Source organism: Podarcis pityusensis, assembly GCF_964106645.2.
Source record: "Podarcis pityusensis genome assembly, chromosome: W".
Taxonomy (NCBI): domain Eukaryota; kingdom Metazoa; phylum Chordata; class Lepidosauria; order Squamata; family Lacertidae; genus Podarcis; species Podarcis pityusensis.
In genome coordinates this window covers 36030739-36056758 of record NC_138045.1, presented here as the reverse complement: position 1 = coordinate 36056758, position 26020 = coordinate 36030739, and the positions used below count along the sequence as shown (strand labels likewise).

General features: G+C 48.8%; 1 pseudogene across 1 annotated transcript in view; it reads right to left on the bottom strand.

The window, feature by feature from the left end:
- LOC308467697 (inositol polyphosphate 5-phosphatase OCRL-like) overlaps positions 1-26020 on the bottom strand; it is a 552529-nt pseudogene that overhangs the window by 502496 nt on the left and 24013 nt on the right. The window contains exons 5-15 of the transcript in view: positions 24543-24642; positions 24185-24435; positions 22493-22546; positions 14903-15006; positions 13321-13456; positions 10827-10937; positions 10206-10371; positions 9171-9379; positions 8768-8791; positions 7340-7446; positions 6472-6556 (exon numbers count right to left, since the gene is read on the bottom strand). The product of the transcript in view is annotated as an inositol polyphosphate 5-phosphatase OCRL-like (transcript). The remainder of the gene's footprint in view (positions 1-6471; positions 6557-7339; positions 7447-8767; positions 8792-9170; positions 9380-10205; positions 10372-10826; positions 10938-13320; positions 13457-14902; positions 15007-22492; positions 22547-24184; positions 24436-24542; positions 24643-26020) is intronic.

Below are 26020 nucleotides of genomic sequence, written 5' to 3'. Positions count from 1 at the left end.
CCACACTCCTTGGCAGCAAATTCCACTGCCGAACTCTCTACCCACTGGGTAGAGAGAGGGGGGGTGTATAGTGGCTAGAATTCTGGACTAGGAGGACCTGGGAGATCCGAGTGCAAATCCCCACTCAATCATGAAGTGCACTGTTTGATGTTGGGTCCAGTCACTCTCATCCTAGCCTGCCTAACAGGTTTGTTGTGAGGGGAAAAACAGGGGGAAAGGCAAGCCATAAATGCCACCTTGAACTGCTTGGATGAAAAGTGGGCTATGAATGTAATGAAAAGCATCCCAAAAGAATGATCATGGAAGGTACCCTGGGGATCATCTAGTCCAACCCCCCTGCAATGCAGGAATATGCAGCTGTACCTTATGGGAATCGGACCTGCAACCTTGGTGCTATCTGCAGCTCCCTCTAACCAGCTGAGCTGCAATGAGATTTGAGGGAGAATGGGAAGGCGGGTGGGAAGAGAAGTTAAGCTGTTCAGGAAGGGGTTAAATTCCATGGGGATGCTGGCCGTGTGGGGGACCCCAAGCCCTCGCCCCAGAAGATTACAAAAAAGAAGCAGACGAAATCCTACTTACACATTCACGATGCTGGCCATCTCTTCAGGTGAAATCCCCTCCTGTTTAAAGTCAACTGCTTTAAAATGCTCACACAACACTAACTCTGAACCTTGCCTCTAACCGTATTGCTACTCCTCTCTGTCTAAAATATACAGGAAAATATGTGCACAAAATATACAGATGAAAATGAAATGATAAAGTGAAAGCATTTGTTGAAATACAGTAGAGAACTCACGCCTCCCGAGTTGAGGGAGGCCTTGCTTTGCATGCAGGAGATCCCAGGTTCAGTCCAGGATCTCCACCAGTCAGGGCTGGGACTGTCCCCTGTTTGAAAACCCTGCAGCGCTGCTGCCAGTCAGTGTAGGCAGTGCTAGGCTAGATTGACTCTGTCAAGTGCAACTTCCTATGAATGCTCCTCGTATACGATTTCTCGAAACACAAGCAAGCTACCTTATCAACGAGTTGTGAGAGTTCATTCATGACTTTTAACAAACAGCAGAAACCATTTTATTATTTCTATGTGAGTACAGAAATCCTGAATATGAAAGGAAGGAAACTTCCTGCCTCTGCAATAAAGGCAGCTGCACTGCTAGGTGAGCTGTCCCGATGCCAACTGAAACAGACCCTCCAAAGATTCAAAGGTGAAAAGGGAATTTTGAGCATCTGAGCACAACTGGGCCGTCTTCTGCGTTAACGTGAAGTGCAGGAAGTGATTGCCTTGAGCAGGGGTAGGCAACCGAAGGCCCGGGGGCCGGATGCGGCCCAATCGTCTTCTCAATCCGGCCCACGGACAGTCCGGGAATCAATGTGTTTTTCCATGAGTAGAATGTGTCCTTTCATTTAAAATGCATCTCTGGGTTCTTGGTGGGGCATAGGAATTCGTTCATTTTCTCTCTCCAAAATATAGTCCGGCCCCCCACATGCTGTGAGGGACGCTGGACCAGCCCACGGCTGAAAAAGGTTGCTGACCCCTGGCCTTGAGCCTCCTCAGGACTGGCGCAGGGGCCGTGCATTTCAGGGTGCCAGCCAAGGCCCGTGCCCCAGTATTGATTGCTGATTCTACTGAGTCCATCAGTATATTGTTGTGAAGTGACCTGGCATTTTTAATGAAGTGCAATATAGGCTTGTCTTACATCTTTAACAACAACAACAACACCACCACAGTAAATTGCACAGAAGAATTCCATGTTGCCTGTGGGAGCGGCTGGGTAGACCTCTTTGCAGCTGCATGATCCATGCATTTGATCTATAAGCAACTGCTCAATCTTCATAATTGGCTCTGGCTTCGTGTAGGAGATTGAACGCATTCTTCTATTTCTCAGCCCTGTATTCCACCCCCACCCCCCTCCTCCTATACTCGGACGGTGCCGACTACTCATCTCTACGGAGTGAAATGTTTATGAGTCCTGCAGATCTAGTCTCAGACGTCAAACCTCTACCCCAAAGACGGGGGAGCCTGTGACCTTCTAGAGCATACATTTCTTTGGACTGCTATATGCTGAAGTGAACAAATGTTTTGTCTGAAACCCTTGAGAGTTTCTGTGGGCCGCCCTAGAGAACACTGGGCTAGAGGGATCATGGGGATGACTTGTTCCACAACAGCAGATGGCATGCAGAAATTTAAACTGTAGCAAAGGGAGGTAAACTGTCTAGCTAGCTAGCTAGCTATGTCTTGCTGGAAGTGCATGCACTCCTCTTAGCCAAAGCCCCAATAACTGCAAGCGTGGAGCCACACAAACACGCCTGATCTCGACACTGTCTTGGGGGAAACTCCCGATGCTGGAAAATTCACGTGCTCAATTTCTGCACATTGAGACAGGAGCCAAAGAAAGCACACGCAGAGTAGGGGGGCTCATAAAAAAGGTTTCTTTGGGAGGGGGTGGGTTGAGGTTTGCTCCGATGTGAAAGCTAAAGAGCAGGCTTTCACAGAGAAAGGAGCAGAGTAAGGCGGAAACTACTGGGACCCGTGCTTTCCAGGCACGCTAACGGGAGGGATGAGTCCGGCATTGCATTGTTTTGGTCGTATTTCCAGTGACAACTATTTATGACAGAGGTTTACAGAAAATTGATCTAAAACCTCTGCTTGTAAGAGGCTATGGGCATTTGAAGAAGCCCATCATAATCTTTACATGAAATGTATCTTTAGAACACCGGTGGCGTCATGTCCCCATTTGTTGCCTTAGTTTCTCCATCAATGCACCACCCACAATTTGCCATCATATTGGCATCAGGTGTTTTCCAGGCCAGCGAATGTCAGCAACCCCTTCGTCTAAAGCTGCTTCCCCAGTTTCATCCAAAATAGAAAGAAATGCCATTTGGTAGCCCATTGAGAAGCTTTGGGAAGTAATGGAATACATTTCTGAAAGTTATTTATGGATGCACAAGGTCACCACATCTTTGCTTAAGGTGAATGGAAAGGAACATTTCCCCAGGCGGCACACCACTGTCCCCGAATCTCGTCCGCTGCTTGGTCATTTCAACAGATTGTGTGTCTTTGTAAGATTCTGTACATTGCAGAAAGCTTTCCCTTGCCTACAAATGAAGTGCATGATTTTTCAAAAACTTATGAATGCCCCGTGCTTTTACTTCTGGTGTGGTAAAAAATTGCAGAATCTGGCTATCATTTAAAGCAGTGTAAGATGCTGGTTTACGTTTCCCCTCACATTTGGTGACTAGGTAGGGATATGCAGTTTTGTGTTTTGTTTTTTGAAGAGTTCCTAGGGCGTCCTGCTGCTTCCGAGTTTTATTTTGGGGGTTGTTGTTGTTTTTGTTTACAAAAAGGTAATCCAGTTGTAACCTTTTTCTAGGTACAATTCTGTACATTCTGGTACTACCTGTTCACGCATGGTCCCTCCAAATCCCTTTGTTTCTTTTAGCAATGTGTCCTTGTGTGCCTGCTACCTTTGCTTACAGAATTTCTCCTGAGGGGCGCTTTGAACATGTCCCGTAATACATGTGGATAAAAGGAATCGCCTTTGTTAATTTCAAAAGCCATTTTATTTCTTCCATGATTTTCCTCTGTTGTTAATTTATTTTGTAAACGCAAGTGGGGTTTAGTCACCAGAGAGGTGGATTCTGTGGTTTTGCTCAATAGGTCATGGTCATTTCAAGAGCCATAGGGCCTGAGATGGTTCCAGCTCTAACTTACGTGTAAGATTAGGAGTCCAAGAATGTGGAATCAGTACTGCAGAAGGTCAGTTCTGACGTACTTCCCCCCTAAATAGTGGGTGAAGTCCTTTTGGAAAGGACTCAAAGGTTTCAAAGTGTCAAGTTTTGCTGTACTGAAGGACTGTCCATATCTAATCTATTAGAACATTGAACCCTCCTCCCCACTCCAGGAATTTTGCTATCCAAAGTGGGTTTGAATTTGGATAATAAAAGTTTCCAGTCGAGTAGATTTATATATTTTAGGGAAGGTAAGCAACTTAAAATGACCACGGACCCAGTAAAACTCATTACAAAGAGAAGAGAAGCAACATTTAAAAGCAGATACAAATAATGAGGCATTATTCTTTTCTCAAGAAGCCAGCAAAATTTCATCTTTCCTGTTTTATTTTAAGCATGCTTTTTATTCAAGTTTTTAACAAACAACAAGGTGGTAAGCTGCTGAATATAGGCAGACTATCCTTTCTCAAGGGCCATTCCAAATGTGTACAATTGATGGCTCCAAAGTAAGCTGCACCCTGTGAGTCCAGAGGGCAACTGGGGCCATTGTCCCTGTTAGCATTTTGTAAGAAAGGGCACCAAGATTTCATCAAGCTGTCTGCCTTGATGAGACTTGCAGTGAGGATCCCTTTGATAAGCCATCGGCAATGCATAAAGGAGGGCAGGTGGCTTGGTGAGCAGGGAAAGTCTTTCAAAGATTTGGACCAGCGATGTGCCTTTGCTTCGGGCAAAGGGTGATGGTGGATGGATCATAGCTACCTAACTCAGCACTGTCTGTACTGATTGGCAGTGGCTCTACAAGGTTCCAGGCAGGTGATGTTTTCAGTTTCACCTGGAGATGCTGGAGACTGTTCTGGGACCTGCATCACCAGCGAGCTCTGGTCCTCCCTTAAGGAGTTTGGCGGCTCAGTGGTCTGACTCTGTGGAAGGCACCATGCTATTCCCCTTTAAATTAGCCATTTCGACAGAAAACATGAGAACTGGAATTTTGCTCTTCAATTGATTTTTGGATCGCCTGCATGCCAAGCACATACTTCTCCCCCTGGGCCAGCACCCTTCCTCAGTGGCTGAGGTCTCATTGCACACAGCCATCCAGCAAGCAAAAAAATGGTATTGTTAGAAGGGCAGAGTGGGGAGCAAGAGATTCAGAGGCCGGTTTTAGACCCACAGTGCTCGGGTTTATTCTGTTGCCTGCTTGACATTGTGCCTCCTTTCCCCCTACCTTTTATTCCTATGAAAGTTTCACAGTGTCGGTGCTTGGGATTCTGGATAATCTATGGTGTTTTTCTTTTCAGTTTTTTTAATTAATTTTCCAAAAAATATTTAAGACAAACAAACAAACAAACAAACAAACAAACAAACATACATACATCCTAATTGTAATTAAACCAATCTTGATAACATTGTTAAGTGACTTCCTCAAATCCCCCTGGTTGAATTTCATTGTATTTCATTTTAACAGTTTTCCAAAATCAATCTTCTCAAAAAAACACACAAAAAAAACCTTGATCACTTCACATCTTTCATTCTTTCTAATCTAGCTTGAAACATCTTAATTCCTATCCTTACATATTTAAATCCTAAGCCTCTCTCATATTTGCAAGCTTTTCCAATTAGGTTATCTTGAAATATTTAGCTAAATAATCTTTGAATTTTGTCCATTCTTCCTGGTACTCCTCCTCCTTCTGGTCGCGGACTCTTCCCGTCAGGTGGGCTAGCCCCGGGATTCTGGAGAATCTATGTGACTAGATGCTTGTAATGTATGCCAGGCAATCTGGCACAAGTGGGTAGGGTTGCCATCCGCCGCCGGGATTTGGCCGTTGGAAACAAGTGTCCATGCGGGAAACGCTTGAATGTCCAAATCCAAAGGTATAGCAATTCTACACGTGGGGAGTAGGGACGCAAGCGCAAATCAGAATAAAGCAAAGGCTGGGAAAGTTCAAACAGAAACACACACACACACACACACACTATTCCTCAAGATTTGTGTTTAAGACACAGGATCCTAGAATTGTGGAGTTGGAAGGGACACCGAGGACCATCTAGTTCCGTTATTCCCAATCAGGGGTCCGTGGCCCCATCCCTTGCCACCCTCCAACTAATTTTCTCTCATATTGGCATGGCAATAGCATACATTTTATGGGCGGTCTTGTTGTTTTTAGTATACCTAAAATCCTTTGCTTATTACCCCACATTTTGAACCCGCAGCCCTGAGATTAAGGGTGTCACGCTCTACCAACTGAGCCACCCCACTGTAATTATCCCACACCTCCCCTCTTGACGAAGCTGCCTGCAAAGCTGATCTGCTGAGGAAATGTCCTTCTGCAGGCATGGTTTCAATCCAAACAGCAAATACTAGTGGTCAACTCCAAAAGTGCGGTCAAGAAACCCTGCTTGCCAAAGAACAACTGAACGCACCCTTGAAGCTCCTTTGCAGCCATGTCTTTACCTTGACACCACGTATGATGCTAGATGTGGGGCCTGCGGGCCTGTCAAGATTCCCCACCTCTGCTCTATCTAGCCAGGCTGATGTTTTCAAATGGGGGTTAAAGCTGTGAAGCTGTTTGGATGCATGACTGGACTTGACTGTGGGCATTTCATTGTGCTGTGTCCCAGAGCCTTAAGGATGGGGTGGCCTAGGAACCTAAGCCACCAGGTATATAAAAGTGAGGTCCACTCCAGCCAAGAGCGAAAGAAAACCACCAAGCAGCCCTGCTCCCCAACAATGCCCCCCAAAGAGGATACGGATCGTCTCGGGAATGCTGGTGTCCAGGCACTCAATTCTCTCCTGCAGCTTGTCCTGCGTGCCCGGGGTCTGGAAGAGGTCCTCCTGAAGCAGAGTATCACCCATGCGTTCGGAAGGGATGAGGTACATCCTGGATAGCATGCAGAACAATCCAGCCCTGGGGTGCATAATGTGAGGTCGAGGAATGCCACAATGGAGAGAAGCCCATCACCAAGAGAGCTGGCACAAGGGCTGAGAATTGTATCCCGCCTGCTTTCCACAGTAGCATTCCTACTACCCTTCTCCTGATTTGGGGCAATGGGAGAGTGAAATCATTCCCCGCTTCTTCTAGTGGCGAGTCTCGGAGAGCCGCTTTGCTAGGGAGAGACAGACAATGGTTGGGAACACTTGGGTTCTTCTGAGCCGCTCTAAGGAAGACCGTATGCTGGATGCCCCACCCGCTGCCGCTCCACCAAGGTGCCACTATACTCACAGCAGGAGTTTGAGAGCTAGTGTGGTGTAGTGGTTAAGAGTCACGTAATCTGGGGAACCGGGTTCGCGTCTCCGCTCCTCCACATGCAGCTGCTGGGTGACCTTGGGCCAGTCACACTTCCTTGAAGTCTCTCAGCCCCACTCACCTCACAGAGTGTTTGTTGTGGGGAAGGAAGGGAAAGGAGAATGTTAGCCGCTTTGAGACTCCTGAAGGGGAGTGAAAGGCGGGATATCAAATCCAAACTCTTCTTCTTCTTCTTCTTCTTCTTCTTGTAAGAGCGAGTCGGTAGCTAAGATATAAATCAATTGGGATGTTTGGAACCTGCACACCCCAAAACTGGTACTGGATTCCAGCCAACACCCATCCTTTCAATGGTACCGTCCCCCTCAGCTCACCTGGTGGCAGGCATTCTTGAAGAGGTGGTCCACCAAAAGCCAGATCTCCTTGGCCGCTCAGTGGAGTCATCACCATCCTGGGGTACGATATCCAGAAACTGCTTCTCCTGGAGGTCCAATGACAAGCGGGACTGGCATGAGAGCCTGACAGAGTGTGTGCCTGTATGCATTCTTTCCTTGCTCCAGCTGGGTGGACAAGTCTTGCCCTCTGAGGCCACAACTAGGTAGGGCTGGGCGATAGCTGGCTTTCAACACGGTGATATATCACTAGCTAAACATTGCAATACACCAATATATCACGATGTCTGAAATAAGATGGAGCTATGTAGAGGCATTGGCTGGCTTCACGGTTCCCCCCGCATTGTGATTTTTGCTGCCCCCTGCAGGAGGGCAGGGGAAAGCTGAACCGGCAGAGTCCACAGGGGCTGCAGGAATCTCGAGAAGCATTGTCTGGCTTCACGGTTCCCCCCACATGGTGTTTTTTTGCATAGTACACACACACATCATGTTTCGCAATATATTGCCAGGTCAGAAATTATGAAACCAGTCTCACTATCTAGACTTCAAGCTGATTTGAAAATATAGCTATATTGACATATCGCCCGGCCCTAGCCACAGCAAGCATCTCAAGGGGGAAAACAAAAAACAAATTGCTCGCACCCCAAATCCAAGCTCCCCCTCCCCCTATTAATATGCAGCTCGTAATCCTCCCACTCCGGATGTGCAGCTCACCCAAAAGCTTACTGAATATGCAGCTGTGGACATGAGGTTTGGCTAACATTTTATTTAAATTGCTGGAACCTGCCCTGGGACCTTAGGGTGAAGGGCAGGAAATAAGGAACAAAAACAGCAACAGAACATGGATGGGCCTTCATAGGTTGATGGGCTGCAGCCCCAGCCAGCATGATGAGATGATGGGGTCACATGTTCACCACCCCTTGTCTAGAGCACGTTGCAGAGGCAGTGGTAGAAACTGAGCAACAGCTGGAGCCCCAGCCCACGACTTTGTCTGGGCAATGCAGCACACAGCAGCTGGTGAACCATGCCTCCTGCCTCCTTCCCATCTTCCTCTCCAGAAATGTTCAGGGTGGTTAGTTCTATCTCAAGCTACCACATTCAAGAGAAAGAGAAAGAGAAAGAGAGGAGGGGGGAGCAAGAGAGCTTTAGGAGCACAGCAGTGGCAAGCAGCCCATCACTAAAAGGAGTTGGCAAGGATGGAGAATTTGATCCCCTCATCCCCAGGGCAGCTGTTGATTAGGACCCAGTTCAGAGGGTGTTTGCAGGCTTTTCCAATGCTGTCCCCAATATACGCAATTTCATTTAAACGCACGGTACCTCGGAACGCAACCCCCGTGTAAACGGGGCGTTGCCTGTACCTGATTTGAGCCCGCTACAAGAACATCTAGAGGATAGCAAACCAACTGTTACCTTTTCTAGGAAGCTGTCTTCTCCCTGAGATCAGAGGAGGAAGGCAAGAGCAAAAGACAACCAAGGGTGTTAATGGCACAGGCCCTGAGAAGAGAAAGAAACAGCCCGTTGGCTGAACAGTATCTGGGCAGATGGCAGGGAAATGCACACGGTTCAGTGGCCCTGCGAAAGGGCAGGTGGGAGGACCAGAACCTGGGATGACTCAGTCAAGGCAAACAAAGGGCATGAACAGCACACAGGAAGCGGATGCACAGCTACAGAAGCTGAAGCTGAATGCAGCGGAGGACCCCCAGCCCCCACATTGCTGAGTGGAAGAGCAGCTGTTTTTCAAGCAGGCAAGCAGAGTGGGAAGGGTAGACATCCAGCAGATGAACCTGCCAGGTAAATCAACCCCTTTCCCTACCAGGTCAATAAGTCTGGTGACGGGAACTTCGCCAAGCGGCTGCCTCACCCAGCACAAGGCTTCCAAGGAGGTCCCGAAGCAGCTTGGTAGGTAGCTCCCCCTGATGGTGAGGAAATAGTCCTTGCCACGGTCAAGGTGAAGGACAAAGATAGCCTCAATCTTCTCTTCCTTGCTGACGTACACATCCAGGGAAATGTCCACCGTCTCACCTAAAACGGGAGGAGGTCAGGTAGATACACTCTTTGGCACAGCCACGTTGGCTTGTCTGTAAATTAAAAGTGAAGACGGTGAAGAATTGAACAGAAGGACACAATGTGAGCCTGCTGGATCAGGCCAATGGCCCATCTAGTACAGCCTCCTGTTCTCACAGGTGTATGGGGGAAACCTTAACTTCAAGAATTAGGAGAAGAAGCGACTCAGTTCCCACCCCCACCTCACTTTCCTCTCTAGTCCTCCAAAGCAGCAGCTGCACAGAAGATGGTGACAGGATACTGGGGGGGTGAGAGAAAGTGATCCTAACAAAAGAATATAAAAAGGGAAAGGATTTTTGCGCCCCCGATGTAACTTTCTTTTTTAGTTTACATTTCATTGAGTTTTTAAAAGTTTGGCTAGTTCTATATGTTCCCCAAGATATTTTTGTGCCTCCACAACATAAAAATACGCTTTTTTTTTTTTTTTAAGTAATTTTTGGACGGACTGCTCTCACTGGTTCCCTGCGATGCCAAAAGGTGTTTGGGGACCCTCCAGCATTGTTTGGCTTCAATTCATTTGTGTGTGTGTGTTTGTTTAAAGCTGGTCACACACACTTTTACACTTTGGGCTCAGCTGCTTTGACGTGTGGCCCTTGGAGCATGGGGCAATGCAGCCCACAAATGTTAAGCCTCCCCTGCTCTACCAAACTCCCAAGGTTTGAGGGAGGAGGGTTGGGAAGAGGAGGGGAAAAGGGGGGATGAAAAGGAAACCAAGGCCTTCCCTAGATGAGCCTTGGGGTCCCTTTCCAACTCTACAGTTCCCTGATTCCAGAGAGAGACGCGCTGGGCTCCAAGTATCCCTCGCAGGGCTCAGCGCGAAGCCATGGCTTCCAGTACTGGCTGTCACTGAGCTTGGGGATAAAGGAGAAGTGGAGGGTGACCTGCCCGTTGTTTGTGATCTGGAACTTCTCCTTCTGCAGCTACCGGAACTTCACATTCTCAAATGGAAACTGCAGAGCAAAAGGGGGGGGGGGAGGAAAGAGAGTGCTTGCCTTCAGCAGAGGCAAGGAAACGTGCTCCGGGGGAAGTTTGTCCTTGGCCCCGGGCTCTCATTTAGGGGACTGCACATGCAACAGGTCCACGTGGGGCTCTCCAGATCTTGCTGCACTTGCCACTGGCCATGTTGGCTGGGGATGATGGGAGTTGTAGTCCAGCATCTGGAGGGCACCACGCTGGCTACCCCTCGAGTCTTTGCCTGCGAGGAAGAGGCTGCCGCTCAGTGGAAGGGCATCTGCCTTGCATGCAAAGGTCCCAGGTTCTATCCCCAGCATCTCCAGGTAGGGCTGGGAGAGATCCCCCGGAAATCCTGGGGAACCGCTTAAGACTGAGCTAGATGGGCCAAGGGCTTCTTCCCCCCCTGATCTTTGTGCAGCAAACCCTCTTTAAGGGGTTGGAGAGGATCCTATTCGTCTTTACCTCCCTCCAGGGAGGGAAGGAATTCGTTCTCCATCCTGTCCATCAACTGAACAATATCCTCAAACACTTTCCGGTACCGTCGGTCATCCACAACCTTCACCTATTGGGGGGGGGGGGACAGAGCACATTTGTTGGGGCTATGGACTAAAAGGGGGGGGGTATGAGCTAAGAGCAGAAAGGCCTGATGCACCCCCCTGTTCCCAGCCCTGAAAGAGGCAAGTACTGTAACTCTGAGAGCTTCCCTAGGGATGGCAGCGGCTGTGACTTCCAGAGCCAATGGGCTGAAGCCAAATGCTCCAAGCCAAGTACCACAGAAGCTCCATTGCATGAATGGAGCCAACGGTTAAGGTATACAGTTCAGCCCATGTGGTCTGCCATGCCGGCAGGAGCAGCGTGTACTCAGAACAGTGGAGAATGGAAGCCTAGGGATTTAACAGAGCCAAAACCTGCCCACTCCTTGCACCGGAAGTCATTGGCCAAGGAGGAGCTCTGTGGAAAGGGGCCTGGTTGGATAAGATATAAGGATCTATTAGAAAATAAAACTCCAAGGTGGCTGTCACCAATGGAAGTGAAAGCCTTGAAAAAGCTCAATATGGAGGTCAAATGGCCGAAATATTGGGAAATTTTGGAACAAGATGGAGATAGACTGAAATTGCAGAGTTTTGAAAAACTAAAAAACAAAGTACGAGACTGGCTTCATTATTTTCAGATAATGGAGGCATTTAAATTGGACAAGAAAATTGGCTTCCAGGTGGAAAAATCCAAATTAGAAACTGAACTGTTAGAACCCAAAACTAAGAATTTGTCAAGAATGTATAACTTGCTGCTGAAATGGAACACTCAGGATGAAACGGTAAAATCTGTTATGATTAAATGGGCACAAGACGTTGGACACAACATTATGTTCGCTGACTGGGAACAGTTATGGACCACAGGTATGAAATTTACGGCATGTAATGCCCTAAGAGAGAATATTATGAAAATGATGTACAGGTGGTACATAACTCCAGTCAAGCTTGCAAAAATCTATCATTTGCCCGATAATAAATGTTGGAAATGTAAAGAAACTGAAGGTACATTTTTTCACCTTTGGTGGACGTGCCCAAAGATTAAGGCTTTCTGGGAAATGATATATAATGAATTAAAAAAGGTATCTAAATATACCTTCCTCAAGAAACCAGAGGCCTTTCTCCTGGGCATAGTCGGCCAAACGGTGTTAAAAAAGGAGAGAACTTTCTTTATGTACACAACAACAGCAGCAAGAATACTCATCGCAAAGTATTGGAAGACACAAGAGCTTCCCACACTGGAGGAATGGCAGATGAAACTGATGGACTATATGGAACTGGCGGAAATGACTGGCAGAATCCGGGACCAGGGAGAAGAGTCGGTGGAGGAAGATTGGAAGAAATTCAAAGACTATCTGCAGAAACATTGCAAAATTAAAGAATGTTAGAGTGATGTTGGATTGAAAATAAGTGGCTTCCAGCTGTACAGGATTTAAAGTTATATATAGATTAAGATTAAGGATTAGGATTAAAAAAGTTAAAGGAAATGGAAATTTGGTTTTTAAGAGGTAAAATTTAATGTTATATTATATTAAGATTAAAGATTGGGATTAAAAAAGAGGGAAAGAAATTGCTGGACAAACAATTTGAAATGGAATACAAAAGAGGGAGGTACGAGGAGGTCCAGAAAATAAGTAAATTTAAAAATGGAGATGAAAAGGTGGTATTGTTTTTAATTGTTTTCTTTTTTGTCTTTCAAATTATTTTGTCCTTCAAAGCCCTATACGGCCTAGGACCCTCGTATCTACGGGACCGCCTCTCCTGGTATGCCCCACAGAGGAACTTACGGTCTTCAAATAAAAACATCTTGAAGGTCCCAGGCCTCAGAGAGGTTAGGCTGGCCTCAACTAGAGCCAGGGCTTTTTCGGCTGCGGCTCCATCCTGGTGGAACGCTCTGTCACAAGAGACAAGGGCCCTGCAGGACTTGACATCTTTCCGCAGGGCCTGCAAGACAGAGCTGTTCCACCAGGCCTTTGGTCAGGGCGCAGCCTGACTCCCTCCTTTGGCAATCTTTACAATACTTTAGTTTATGGTTGCCATCAATTTTGATTTTAATTAATTCTTTGATGTTTTTATAATGTTGCACTATTTTAGTGTTGTTAGCCGCCCTGAGCCCGGCTTCGGCTGGGGAGGGCGGGATATAAATAAAATTTATTATTATTATTATTATTATTTTGTTTTTTGTATTTTTTGGATTATGTATTGTGTATTTTTGAATTGTGTATTTCTTTTTTCTTTTTAATTTTTTATTGATGTGTTCTTTTTATTGGAAACCTTAATAAATATCATTAAAAAAAAAGAAAAAGGAAAGGGGCCTGGTTGTTGGTCAGGGCCTGCCCAGATTCGAGGAGGTGCCACATAGCAGGCAACTAAAACCCCCGAATAGACGATAGCCCTGGCCAGGGCAGGTGTTACCCCTGTGAGGAAGAGGGAGCTGACGGGCTTGTGGTCGCTCCTTTTCAATTCCATGTGGCTTCGGTAGCTGAGCTGATTCACGCTGCCTCCTCTCCAGAGGATTGGCTCACACCATGCTGGCACACGGCACTTCCCACTGCAAGGAGACAGGAGAGACACCAGGACTGTTGGACTGGCTGAGGCAACACACAAGGCTCACGCAGTCAAACTTTGGCTCCACACACGGCCTGTGATCTTGACCACGGTCAAGAGCTGGAGATGATGGGGCTTGGGAGTCCAGCTTCTGAAGGGGCGGACCTTGCAGGTGTGCAGGCATTTTGCCTCATGGAGAGAGTTGTTAGGAAATCAAAAGCTGCCTTCTACCAGGTCAGAATGAATTTCTGACCTCCCCCAGTTTGGATTCCTACATTGCAGGGGGTTGGACTAGATGACCCTCGTGATCCCTTCCAACCCCACAATTCATTAATTAAGTCTACTCTGGCTGGCAGCAGCTCTCTGTGGCCCAATCCTTTTTCAGGTGGAGGTGCCATAGAGTTTCAACTTGAGACTCTGCATACAAAGCATATGGCACACCACCAAATGATGATCCTTCCCCAAAGCAAGGGGCCCCGTTATTCTTGTTCAGACACTATTTTTTCAGTGATCCAAAAGACCCTTTCTGGCACCTGATATGCTGCCCAAAGGAGCCTGCCGTTTTCCGGCTTCGTCACTACATGTTCCGCCTGTCCTTTTGATTTCCCCATTACCACAGCAAGAGCAATGAAAGTAGCAGGCCTAGGTGGCTTCTGACAGTTGTCAAGAACCACAAGAACATGCCAAATCCTGGATGGTGAGGCTCAATGGCTACTAGCCATAATGGCCACCGCACATACTCCACCAAGAGAAGCAGTATGGCTTGGAGGAGGGGAGTGTGCTGTTGCACTCAGGTCCTGTTTGTGGGCTCCCCGAGAGGCATCTCATTGGCCAATGTGAGAACAGGATGCTAGGCCAGATGGACCAATGGCCTGATCCAGCAGGGCTGCTCTCATGCTCTTATGCCCTGGCAGACTCATCTTGAGAGAGCACCAAGTCTAATTCCCAGACTTCCTTGACACAAAGAGGAGTCTCATTCAGCCTGCTGCACCTTTCAAGGAACTGCAACACCGCTTATACACACCACGAAACAGAGGATGCTGGTTATCAGGACAAATGTGGGGGAAAGGAGCCAAAACATTTGCAGAGCAGGGATGGCTTGAGGAAGACAACATATCACAGCCTTGCATTTCACAACTCGCCTAGCAGCCTTTGGCAACCCGGAATTCCATGCAAGCAAAGTGAGCAGGTGAAGGAGAGCTGGATCTCTCTCTTCCTCCGTGGCTTGGTGTCCATTCTGACTGCGGAGGAAAGGAAGTCCGTCCAGCCCTCAACTCTAGCCCTCCTCCAACAGCTTGCTTAGCAGAAAGCCATGTTTAAAATATATTTTTACTAGCCTGCTCAGGAGGATGGAAAGGCAGGACACTACTAGCATCTCGGCAGACTAGGAAAAACAAACAAGCCTTGCAGAAGAATGATTGAGAGGACTTACTTACAAAGGCTCAACTATCAAGCAGGATCTGTTTTAGAGTTGAATTTGTACGTCGGGATGAACTTGATCTCTCCCTCTGTGAAATCAGCAAAAGCTGTCTTTTGGGTACGCTGAATGTTTAGCTAAAGCCAAAAAGAAATCGCTAATCAGCAGAGAAGCAAAAGACCCCCTGTTGCCTGACCATGGAGTCTATTAACAGCCACTGTTGTGCTGGAAGACCAAGGTGAAGTACTAGTAGGTTAAAGGTAAAGGTAAAGGGACCCCTGGTTGGACAGTGTTCTCGAAGCTACAAACATGAGTCTGACCAAACTGCGGGAGGCAGTGGAAGACAGGAGTGCCTGGCGTGCTCTGGTCCATGGGGTCACGAAGAGGCGGACACGACTAAACGACTAAACAACAACAACAACAAAGGGACCCCTGACCATTAGGTCCAGTCGTGACCGACTCTGGGGTTGCCGCACTCATCTCGCTTTATTGGCCAAGGGAGCCGGCGTACAGCTTCCGGGTCATGTGGCCAGCATGACTAAGCCGCTTCTGGCAAACCAGAGCAGCACACAGAAACGGCGTTTACCTTCCCGCCGGAGCGGTACCTATTGATCTACTTGCACTTAGACGTGCTTTCGAACTGCTAGGTTGGCAGGAGCAGGGACCGAGCAACGGGAGCTCAGCCCGTCGCGGGGATTCGAACCGCCGACCTTCTGATCGTCAAGCCCTAGGCTCTGTGGTTTAACCCACAGCGCCACCCGCGTCCCTACTAGTAGGTTAGCCAAGTGCAAAAAAAGGGGTATACCTGCTGAAATCCTATCTTATACACACTTATTAAAGGTACAGGATGCTTGTGCATTTTTGCCCCATGTCATCTTAAATTACTTTGCTGCATCACACGACAGGAAAATCCTCTAACTCAGGAGCAGCAGACACGTGGCCCTCACAATGCTGCAGAACTACAATTCCCATCATCCCTGATTACTGGCCATGATGGCTGGAGCCAACAGGAACTGCAGCTCAGTAACATCTGGCAGACCACAGGTTAGCCATACCTACAATATGCAACGTTATATGTACCAATAATCCATACAAACTGTTAACCACCACCAGAATACACCCCCGACAATATGAGCAACTGCAAAACCATCCTTTTGCATCCTACGTTGGCTCCCAGCACGTTTCTGAGCACAATTCTGAGTGTTGGCGCCAACCTTTAAAGCCCTAAATGGCCTCAGCCCTGAAAGAGTGTCTCCATCCCCATTGTTCAGCCCAGGCATCAGGGTCCAGCACCGAGGGCCTTCTGGCGGTTTCCTCACTGTGAGAAGCGAAGTTACAGGGAACCAGGCAGAGGGCCTTCTGAGTAGTGGCACCTGCCCTGTGGGACACCCTCCCGTCAGATGTCAAGGAGATAAGTAACTATACAGCCTTTAGGGAAGTTTTTAATGTTTTATGATGGTTTTGCATATGTTGGAAGTCTGAGGCTGCCCCCCTTGCCTTCCTTGCAGCATCCTTCTCAAAGGGCTAAGGCATGACTACGCTCACAGAGTTTAAATCCACCATAAGGTGCAGCAATCAGGCCTCTGTTTCAACACAAAATACCAATGATCCTTATGCCAAGTGGGAGAAAGGTCGTTGTCAGGGAACTGCCATCGGAAGGAAGGGAAGTGAAAGGGCTCACACAGGTTGGGAGAGACTCAGCAGCTGAAGAGGGAACCAGTAGGGGGAGAGGAGCTGAGCTGAGGGAAAGTGAGCTGGAGGGATGGCTCAGAGACACTTCCAGCGAAAACAGTGGGGAGGTTTCAGGACCTCCTGTAGGGACACCCACTCCTCGCCGGAAACTGTCACGCAGAGAGTCCAGAAGACGTGTTTCCGTTAAGGAGCTTTTATGTTGGAAGCGATTCCGAAAGCAACCACTGTCGGAATCTGCCAGCGACTGACGGAGCCATGTTTAAGGGGCTCCGTTACAGACAGAGGTTTGCAAACTTGACCAAACTCTGAGGGACTAGGATTTTACACACAAGCAGCTCATCGTCCCATCACAGCATTCCGACAGTCTCCGTGAGCAGCTTGTGCAGGAGAAGGCATCATGAGCAACCCAGCCGGAACCGGAGAAGCAGGAGCTGGAGCGGGTCCAAGCCTGGAAGAAAGGTACCGGGTGTTGGAGGTCCAGCTAGCGCTGCAGACGGCGAGGCTTGAGGAGAGGAGGGCTCAGGATGCAGACAAAAAGGGGAAAGACACCCAGCTCGTCAGAAAGGTACCAGGATTGGTGCAGAAGTTTGGGGGGGAGCCCAAAGACTATCATGGCTTTCGGACAGAGATGCAATATGCCCTCAATCTGCAGTTTGATGAATTCCCTGACGAGGAATCACGAGTGGCTTTCGTGATTGGGCATCTTGAAAAGGGGGCGAGAGACTGGGTTAGACCCCTGATGGCAGCGAATAGTGACGTCCTAAAGGACACGATGAAGTTCTTTCGCGCCATGGATCTGATGTTTTCCAGCGATATTGAACAGGGAGTGGTGCGCAGACAGTTAATGGCTTGCAAACAGGGGAGCCGATCTGTCCGTGAGTACTGGACTGAGTTCACCATGTTGATCCATAAATTGGGGTGGGATCTATCGGCGGAACCCATTCAAATGCTCTTTGAAGAAGGGCTTTCTTCGGCTGTGAAAGACGAACTTTCCCGGGCGCCCAGGGCGGAGTCTATGGACCAGCTGACCAAATCAGCGCTGACCATAGGAGCGCGCCAGGAGGCGAGAGCATTGGAGAGGCGGGAAGGGAAGGGGGAACGTTGGAAGGAGTTCCGCATTCCAGACATTCCAGAGCCAACTTTCCCGCCGGCAGAGCCGATGGAAATCGGAACAGCGCGCGCGCGCGCAGTTTCAAAGCCCAGTGAGGGGGGAAAGAAGGAGGGAAAAGGCGCCCGGAAATGCTATCTCTGCCAACAGCCAGGTCACTTTGCCAGAGTCTGCCCCCAGAGGAAGGAATGGCAAGGGATGGTAGGAGCTGTGGAGGGAAGAGAGGAAGAAATACCGGAGCAAGTAAAAGCCAACGCCTGGCTGCCACCGTCGGGGCACAGCAGCCAGGCCAAAGAGCAGTGAAAGTGCCCACGCCAGAACCTCCTAAACCCGCCCTAGTGATAGAAGTGGCGCTAGAGCTGCCAAACGGACACCCTCTAAAGATAAAGGCGCTGTTGGACTCAGGCAGCTCCTGCAATTTCATGAGCAAAGAGTTTGCAGCTGAACACCAGATACAGACGATCCCTTTAAGCAACCCCCTGCAGGTGACCACGATCGATGGCAGGGAGCTGTTGGGAGGAGAAGTCAGCTTGCAGACCGTCCCAATGATAATGAAGGTGGCAAGGCACACCGAACTGATAGCGTTTAATGTGGCCACCTTGGGAGGAGCTCCCATTATATTGGGGATGAGCTGGCTAGCGTTACATGATCCGCTGGTGGGCTGGCATCAGAGAGTGGTTTCTTTTGGTTCAGCACATTGCTTAGAACACTGCAAAGAGGGAAAGGGTTTGGCAGGGGCCCAAGCCACCCTAGCAAGGACTGAAGTAACGGAGAACGTGAAGGTACCACGACAATACGCAGATCTCCGCGACGTCTTCAGCGAAAGGGAAGCTGACCAACTACCTCCGCATAGACCCTTTGACTGTCAAATCAATTTACTCCCTGGGGCACAGCTCCCTGTAGGCAAGCTGTACGCCATGTCAGACAGAGAGATGCAGGAGCTAAGAGAGTTCATTGACAAGAACCTGAAGAGAGGGTTCATCAGAGAGTCCAGGGCGGTGGGGGGCAGCCCAGTGTTTTTTGTGGATAAAAAAAACACGAACAAGCCGAGGCTGGTGTGTGACTTCAGGGCCTTAAATGCAGTGTCAGAACCAGTGGCTTTCCCTATGCCCAGGATTGACGACATTTTGACAAGGGTGCGGAAGGGAAAGATTTTCACAAAGCTGGACCTAAGGGGGGCGTACAACCTGATACGAATAAGGAAGGGGGATGAATGGAAAACCACCATGTTCACCCCTTTAGGGGCATTTGAATATTTAGTTATGCCCTTCGGCCTACAAGCAGGCTCCGCATGCTTTCAATCGTTTATGAACCACGTCCTGGGGCCTTTGCTTTACAAGAATTGTGTGGCCTTCTTAGACGACGTGTTGGTGTATTCTGAGAATGAGGAGCAGCATGTGAGAGACGTCAGAGAAGTGTTGAGCAGGCTGCAAGCCAACCAGCTGTGGGTGAAACTGGAGAAATGTCAGTTTCATACCAAGGAGGTGGAATTCCTGGGGTATCGCCTGTCAGACAAGGGATTGGCCATGGATCCCGGCAAGGTCCAGGCGGTGCTGGAATGGAAAACACCCAAAACAAGGAAGGATGTGCAGAGGTTCCTAGGATTTGGGAACTTCTATCGTAAGTTCATCCGAAACTTTGCCCACCTGACGGCGCCCATTACGGACTGTCTCAGCAGTAAGAAGAAGTTCGTTTGGACTGAGGAGGCGGAGCGAGCATTTGAGGAACTAAAAAGGGCCTTCGCCTCGGAACAACAACTCCTGCATGTGGATTTACAAAAACCGATGAGAGTGGAAACTGACGCATCAGACAGAGCGATTGGGGCGGTGCTTCTGCAGCCAGGGAAGGAGGAGTCAGAGTGGAGACCGTGTGCCTTTTTTTCGCGAAAGCTGAACAAATCCGAGAGGAACTACACGGTGTATGACCGAGAACTACTAGCCATTCATGAGGCGTTCCGGAGATGGAGGCACCTGCTAATTGGCGCACAACATAAGGTGCAAGTGTGCACTGACCACAAGAACCTAGAGTATTGGAGGACGGCACGAGTGCTCAACCAACGGCAAGTGAGATGGGCCCAGGAGTTCTCCAAATTTAACTTTGAGATTTGTTACGTGCCAGGCCCAGAGAACATTAGGGCGGACGCTCTCTCACGCAAACCTGAATATTTGGAGGGGGAGGGAGCACCCGAAGAGAGACATGTCATTCCAGAGGACCGCTGGGTGTGTGGGGCGGCATTGGTGGGACAAAGAGAACTGGTAGAGGAAACAGAGAATGATGAATACGCCCAGAATAAGCTCAGAGGTCTTAGGGGTGAGGGAGAGGAACCAGGGGGTTTTGAGGAAAGAAATGGAGCTTTGTATTACAAAGGGGCACTGTATATCCCTGAAGGAGACTTAAGGGGGAGGGTACTCAAGCAGTTGCACGACAGCCCCACGGCGGGGCATTTTGGACAACACAAAACCATGTGGTTGGTCACCAGGGAATTTTGGTGGCCTAAGGTGAGGGAAGATGTACGGGAGTATGTAAGAGGGTGTGAGCAATGCCAGCGAGCCAAAGGGGAGAGGCGGGCACCGGCGGGGCTATTAGAACCCTTACCAACCCCAGAACGACCTTGGGAGGCAGTGTCGATAGATTTTATGACTGATCTGCCGAAGTCCAAGGGGAAAACAGCCATCATGGTGGTGGTAGACCTACTAACAAAGATGTGCCACTTTGTAGCCTGCTCGCATGCAGTCACGGCGGAAGAGACAGCGAAGTTATTTGTAGAACACATTTTTAGGTTGCACGGAGTGCCATTGAGGGTGGTCTCAGACCGAGGAAAACAATTTACTTCCAGGTTCTGGAGGAAGCTCATGAGCTTACTGCAGGTGGAGGTCAACTTTTCGACTGCCCGGCACCCTGAAACCAACGGGCAGGCGGAAAGAGCAAACGGGGTCCTCCAGCAATACCTGAGGTGTTATGTCAATGACAGAGAGAATGACTGGGTAGAAAAGTTGGCGCTGGCGGAATTTGCCTACAACAATGCCGAGAATGTGTCCACAGGGATGAGCCCCTTCTTGGCTAATTATGGGTGTCATCCCAGGGGTTTCCCAGGGGGAGAAGGGGAGAGATGGAGCGTCCCGGCAGCCGAGCATTTTGTAGAAGAAATGGAAGCAATCCATCGTCAGCTCCAACTCAACTTAGAAAGGGCGAAGGAAGAATACAAGAGGCAGGCAGACAAGAACCGAAGGGAAGGTGAAACCATAAGGGTGGGAGATAGGGTGTGGCTGTCAACCCAAGGGTTGCCGTTCAAAGGAGGTTGTAAGAAATTAAGACCCAGGAGATTGGGTCCCTTTGAGGTCATTCAACAGGTCAACCCAGTGGCTTTCAGGCTCCGGTTACCCAACCACATGAAACTGCACCCAGTATTTCACAGGTCGTTACTGTCACCGTATGAGGGGGGACGAGAAGGGATGGCCACTCGGGGACCGGTCATAGAAGAAAGGGAATGCAGCAGCCATGTGGCAGAAATCCTCGACGCCAGATGGAAGGGGGATCAGGTGGAGTATTTGGTAGCGTGGGAAGGAGAACCGGAGTCAGAAAACACTTGGGTAATGGCAGAAGATATCAATGACGAGGTATTGATAGAAACGTTCCATCAAAGGTTCCCAAGGAAACCTCAGCCTGTGGAGAGGTTCCGGAGGGAATACTTTGGGACCACCGATGAGGAGGAGGAGTTGGAAGGATTCTCGGACTCGGAAGGGGAAGGGGAGATGGACTCTGAGGAGGAGGAGTACTTCGAGACCAGGAACCGCAACAGGTGGAGAGAAGTGTTCGAGACATCGGAAGATGAAGGAAGTTCATTCCGGGGCTTTGCCTCCTCACCGCCCGTAGAGGAGGGGGCGAGAGGGGATGAAGGGGGCCCTGGAGGGGAGGTGGATGTCAGGGAACTGCCATCGGAAGGAAGGGAAGTGAAAGGGCTCACACAGGTTGGGAGAGACTCAGCAGCTGAAGAGGGAACCAGTAGGGGGAGAGGAGCTGAGCTGAGGGAAAGTGAGCTGGAGGGATGGCTCAGAGACACTTCCAGCGAAAACAGTGGGGAGGTTTCAGGACCTCCTGTAGGGACACCCACTCCTAGCCGGAAACTGTCACGCAGAGAGTCCAGAAGACGTGTTTCCGTTAAGGAGCTTTTATGTTGGAAGCGATTCCGAAAGCAACCACTGTCGGAATCTGCCAGCGACTGACGGAGCCATGTTTAAGGGGCTCCGTTACAGACAGAGGTTTGCAAACTTGACCAAACTCTGAGGGACTAGGATTTTACACACAAGCAGCTCATCGTCCCATCACAGTCGTCAACATGATGAACACACAAACCTTGGAGAGAAAAATGTAAAAGAAAAAGCACCAGCAATTTAAATGGACTTAATGGAAGTATCTGCTGATAAGAACATGTGAGCAACGCAGATTTTCCAGACAGATGCAAAACCTAGAGCAGGAAACCTTAGACCTTTAGATATTGCTGGACAGCAGCTATGCTGGGGCTGATGGGAGTCCAACAACATCTGGAGCGTGTGCTGAGCTAGGAAAGCCCTCTAACTGGGAAATTGCAGAGCAGTCCTACTTATTCCAAGGCAACCCTCCAACTTAATTGGGACTTGCTTCTAATTCAGGTTGCACAAACCTGCAACCTTAAAAAGCATTTGTAGAAGTCGCAGTCATCCTATGTTCTTTGCTCCTAACTGCCTGAAAGTGGTTTCTCTAGCCTAGGCTGGGGTATCCCAGACAAAGGAAATAAACAGGGCAATATCCTAAACCACCACATATAACACAAAGATGTCTCTCACCTGGTCGTAGGTCAGAAGTCTCTGAAGCTCATTTTTAGTGATCAGATGACAATGCTGGAAAAAAGCAAAGCAACCACAGCTACAGGCTAGCTCACGGGGTCGGGGGGCGGGGGGCAGCCTGCTGCCACTTCCTGCAATATGTAGTAAGACTGATAACTAGGATTGGGCAGTATGAGCATATGAGGCTCGTGCTCTGTGAACTAGACTGGCTCTTGAACTGCTTCCAGGCCCAATTCAGAGCATCCCATTTGGCCTTTCAAGTGTTTCAAGGTTTGGGAAAAGGGTACCAGAAGAAGGCCCACTTATGTTTGCACTGCCTCTCCACTGACTAGAATCCCTTTCCCAGGGAACTCCTGCTCTTTCAAGCATGGCAGGGCCTTTTCAGTCATGGCACCCGACCTTTCAGAATAATCTCCCAAAGAGGTTCACCTGGCCCCTGCTTTGATGTCCTTTCAGCAAAGACTTTTAGAATTTCCCCTGGTTCGTTAATTCATGGGCAGGGCGCTTGTGGCCCTCCAAACCCTGCTGTAGTACACAGACACAGGAACATAGGAAGCTACCTTATATTGAGGCAGACCATTGACCCATCAAGCTCAGGACGGACTACATGGACTGGCAGCAGCTTTCAGGCAGAGATCATGCCCAGCCCGATCTGCACACACTGGTGACTGAGCCGGGAACCTTCTCCATGCAAAATGGCCGCTCTGCTTTCGTGTTACTGCCCATAACAAACTGCAACTCCCACCCCGATCACTGGAGAAGTTGCCCACATTTGCTATAATCTAATCTAATACATCTCTGCCACTCGGCTTATGTTGCTCTCTTTAGATCCGCTGCTATTAAGGTACTGTTTAAATGCTTTAAATTATCTTGAGGTGCATTTCTGATTATTATTTTAAATTAGCCACTCTGGGGAAGAAATCCCCACAATAAACAGAAATTAATGAATGAAGCCCAGCACTCGCTTCCACAGATGTTTAGTATCTGCCTGCCCTGAATGAAGCAGGAGCCTACAGTGCTGGGCACTTCTGGCTGCTCTAGTAGAAACCTTAGTGGTGCAGCTGCAGCAGCAGGGATCGCCAACACTGCACCCTCCTGGTGTTGCTGAAGTGGAACTCTCATGAGCCCGTCAGCAAGGCCAATTCTTAGCAATTATGGGAATTTTGGTCAATCAACATTTGGAGAGCACAATGCTGCCTGCCATAAAGAAGGCTGATCACCGAAGAATGGATGCTTTTGAATTCTGGTGCTGGAGGAGACTCTTGAGAGTCCCATGGACTGCAAGAAGATCAAACCTCTCCATTCGGAAGGAAATCAGCCCTGAGTGCTCACTGGAAGGACAGATCCTGAAGCTGAGGCTCCAAGACTTTGGCCACCTCAGGAGAAGAGAAGACTCCCTGGAAAAGACTCTGTTGTTGGGAAAGATGGAGGGCACAAGGAGAAGGGGACGACAGAGGACGAGGTGGTGGGACAGTGTTCTCGAAGCTACCAGCATGAGTTTGAGCAAAGTGCGGGAGGCAGTGGAAGACAGGAGGGCCTGGTGTGCTCTGGTCCAGGGGGTCACGCAGAGGCGGACACGACTAAACGACTAAACAACAACAAATGCTGCCTACCCTGAGCTACACACAGGCAGGAAAGTTACAGAAACATGACTCAATTTGCTTCTCCAGATAGCGGAGACCAACAAGTTACATCAGCCAAGGCTCTCTCCCTCCAAGCCCTCGAAACGCACTCGTGTTTCATGATTGTCAGCTGTGGCAGACCCTGGTCAGGGGGCAGGAAGCTCATCTGGGCACAGATATCCTTGTAATCCTGGTTTCGGCGCCCGAAGTCTTCCACGTGGGCAGCAAGGTGGGAATTGACAACGCAGAAGCTGGTATTGTTGCAGACAAGCCTCACGGCCACACACCCCTTGTTACCCTGCAGGGGCGGAGCAAAGATGCCTGTTAGTGAGCAAGCAGGAAAGAGGGGGGAACTGGTTGGCAGAGATTAGAAAAACAGATAGACAGACAGAAAGATAGACGTAGGGAATTCCGCTGTCAGGGTCTACTCCCCGTCTTCCCCATGATGCCTGTGCCCACTGTCTCCCTCATCACTTCCTTGATGCGGCTGAGCTGGTCCTTCCTGACAAAGATGAGCACCAGCTGCACCTAGAAGATGCAAGGTACTGGGATGTCTACCAGCTCTGTTCATTGCTTGCTGTCCTGGAGTGGCAGGTGGCACCAACTGGGGATCCCCCAAGGGAAGAAGGCTCAGAGCCAGGGAACTGGTGGGGGGACTGTGGGATGTAAACACAGGAGCAGTCAATGACAACATTCCTAGAGTGTACATGTTAGAACATGGGGAGGGATGTCAGTCCAGCAAGCAGGTAAACTTCCTGGGACGGACGCCCTCCGCATGTGACCAGAGGTGGGTGTGGCCTCACCTGTGCAGGTAATGGTAAAAGCACAGGGCAGGCAGCCACTCTCTCTCTCTCTCTCTCTCTCTCTCTCTCTCTCTCTCTGCCATCTTCCTTCGATGAGGAAACATCCAAGGATGCCCTCTTGGCTCTCAGCCAAGAGAGGATGGGACTATCTTACTACAAGATAGATTCTGAGTGTATTTTACCTTTTTAAGCTGTCTGCCTTCTGGGATCATATTCTGAACAGAACGTGAGTAAACTCTTTTATACTTTTATAAAGACTGTGTTGTGTCTTGTATTTTAAGAGGGAACAAAAGGGGAAATTACCAGAGTAATTATTATAGAGGTTCTAGCGAACCTGTGCAAGCGTTACCGTTGCGAACTTAATGGGGAATGTCTATAAACTCTGCTGATATTTTGGGAACTTTTTAGCACAAGTTGGATTAGGATATAATCCCACAATATATCCTCTCCTGCACCCCAGAACATTCCCACAAAGGGTTATGGGCCCAGTATTGCATATTGCTGCGTATTTTTGAAGGATTGCGTTGGATTGTGATTTTGAGTTGAGTAGTATTTTTCTGAGTTAACTTCCTGGTAAGCACATGGTCCTTTGTTCCACTGTGTAGTGGGGATTAAACACCCCCCCCCTTCCCTCAGAGTTCACAGTGACCCAAGGCAGTGAAGAACTGTTTTGTATTTTGAGATTTTGATTTTCAAATTTTGAGAAATTTTGAAATTTTGAAGAATTTTCAAATTTTGGATTTTAAGATGGCTAGAGCAGCTTTTGATAGTGATACAAAGCTAGGAATGCCTGTGCTGAATGAACACAATTTCATACACTGGAAGCAGCGCTTGATAGCATGTTTAGATTATAAGCACATTTTGGAAGCTTTAAAGCCTCAGCCTACAGGGACAACTGAGAGAGATTTAGCCAAGATAAGTGCTTGGAAACGCATGAACAGCGAAGCTAGACACATAATTTTGAGTGGACTTCGTGATGAGCAGCTATCATTAATAAATAGTACAGATGATGCATCTCAAATCTTAAGAGATATTGAGCGCGTGTATGGAGAATCTAGCATAAACTGCTTCAGAAACTTGGTGTGTAAATTAACCAGAGTGAG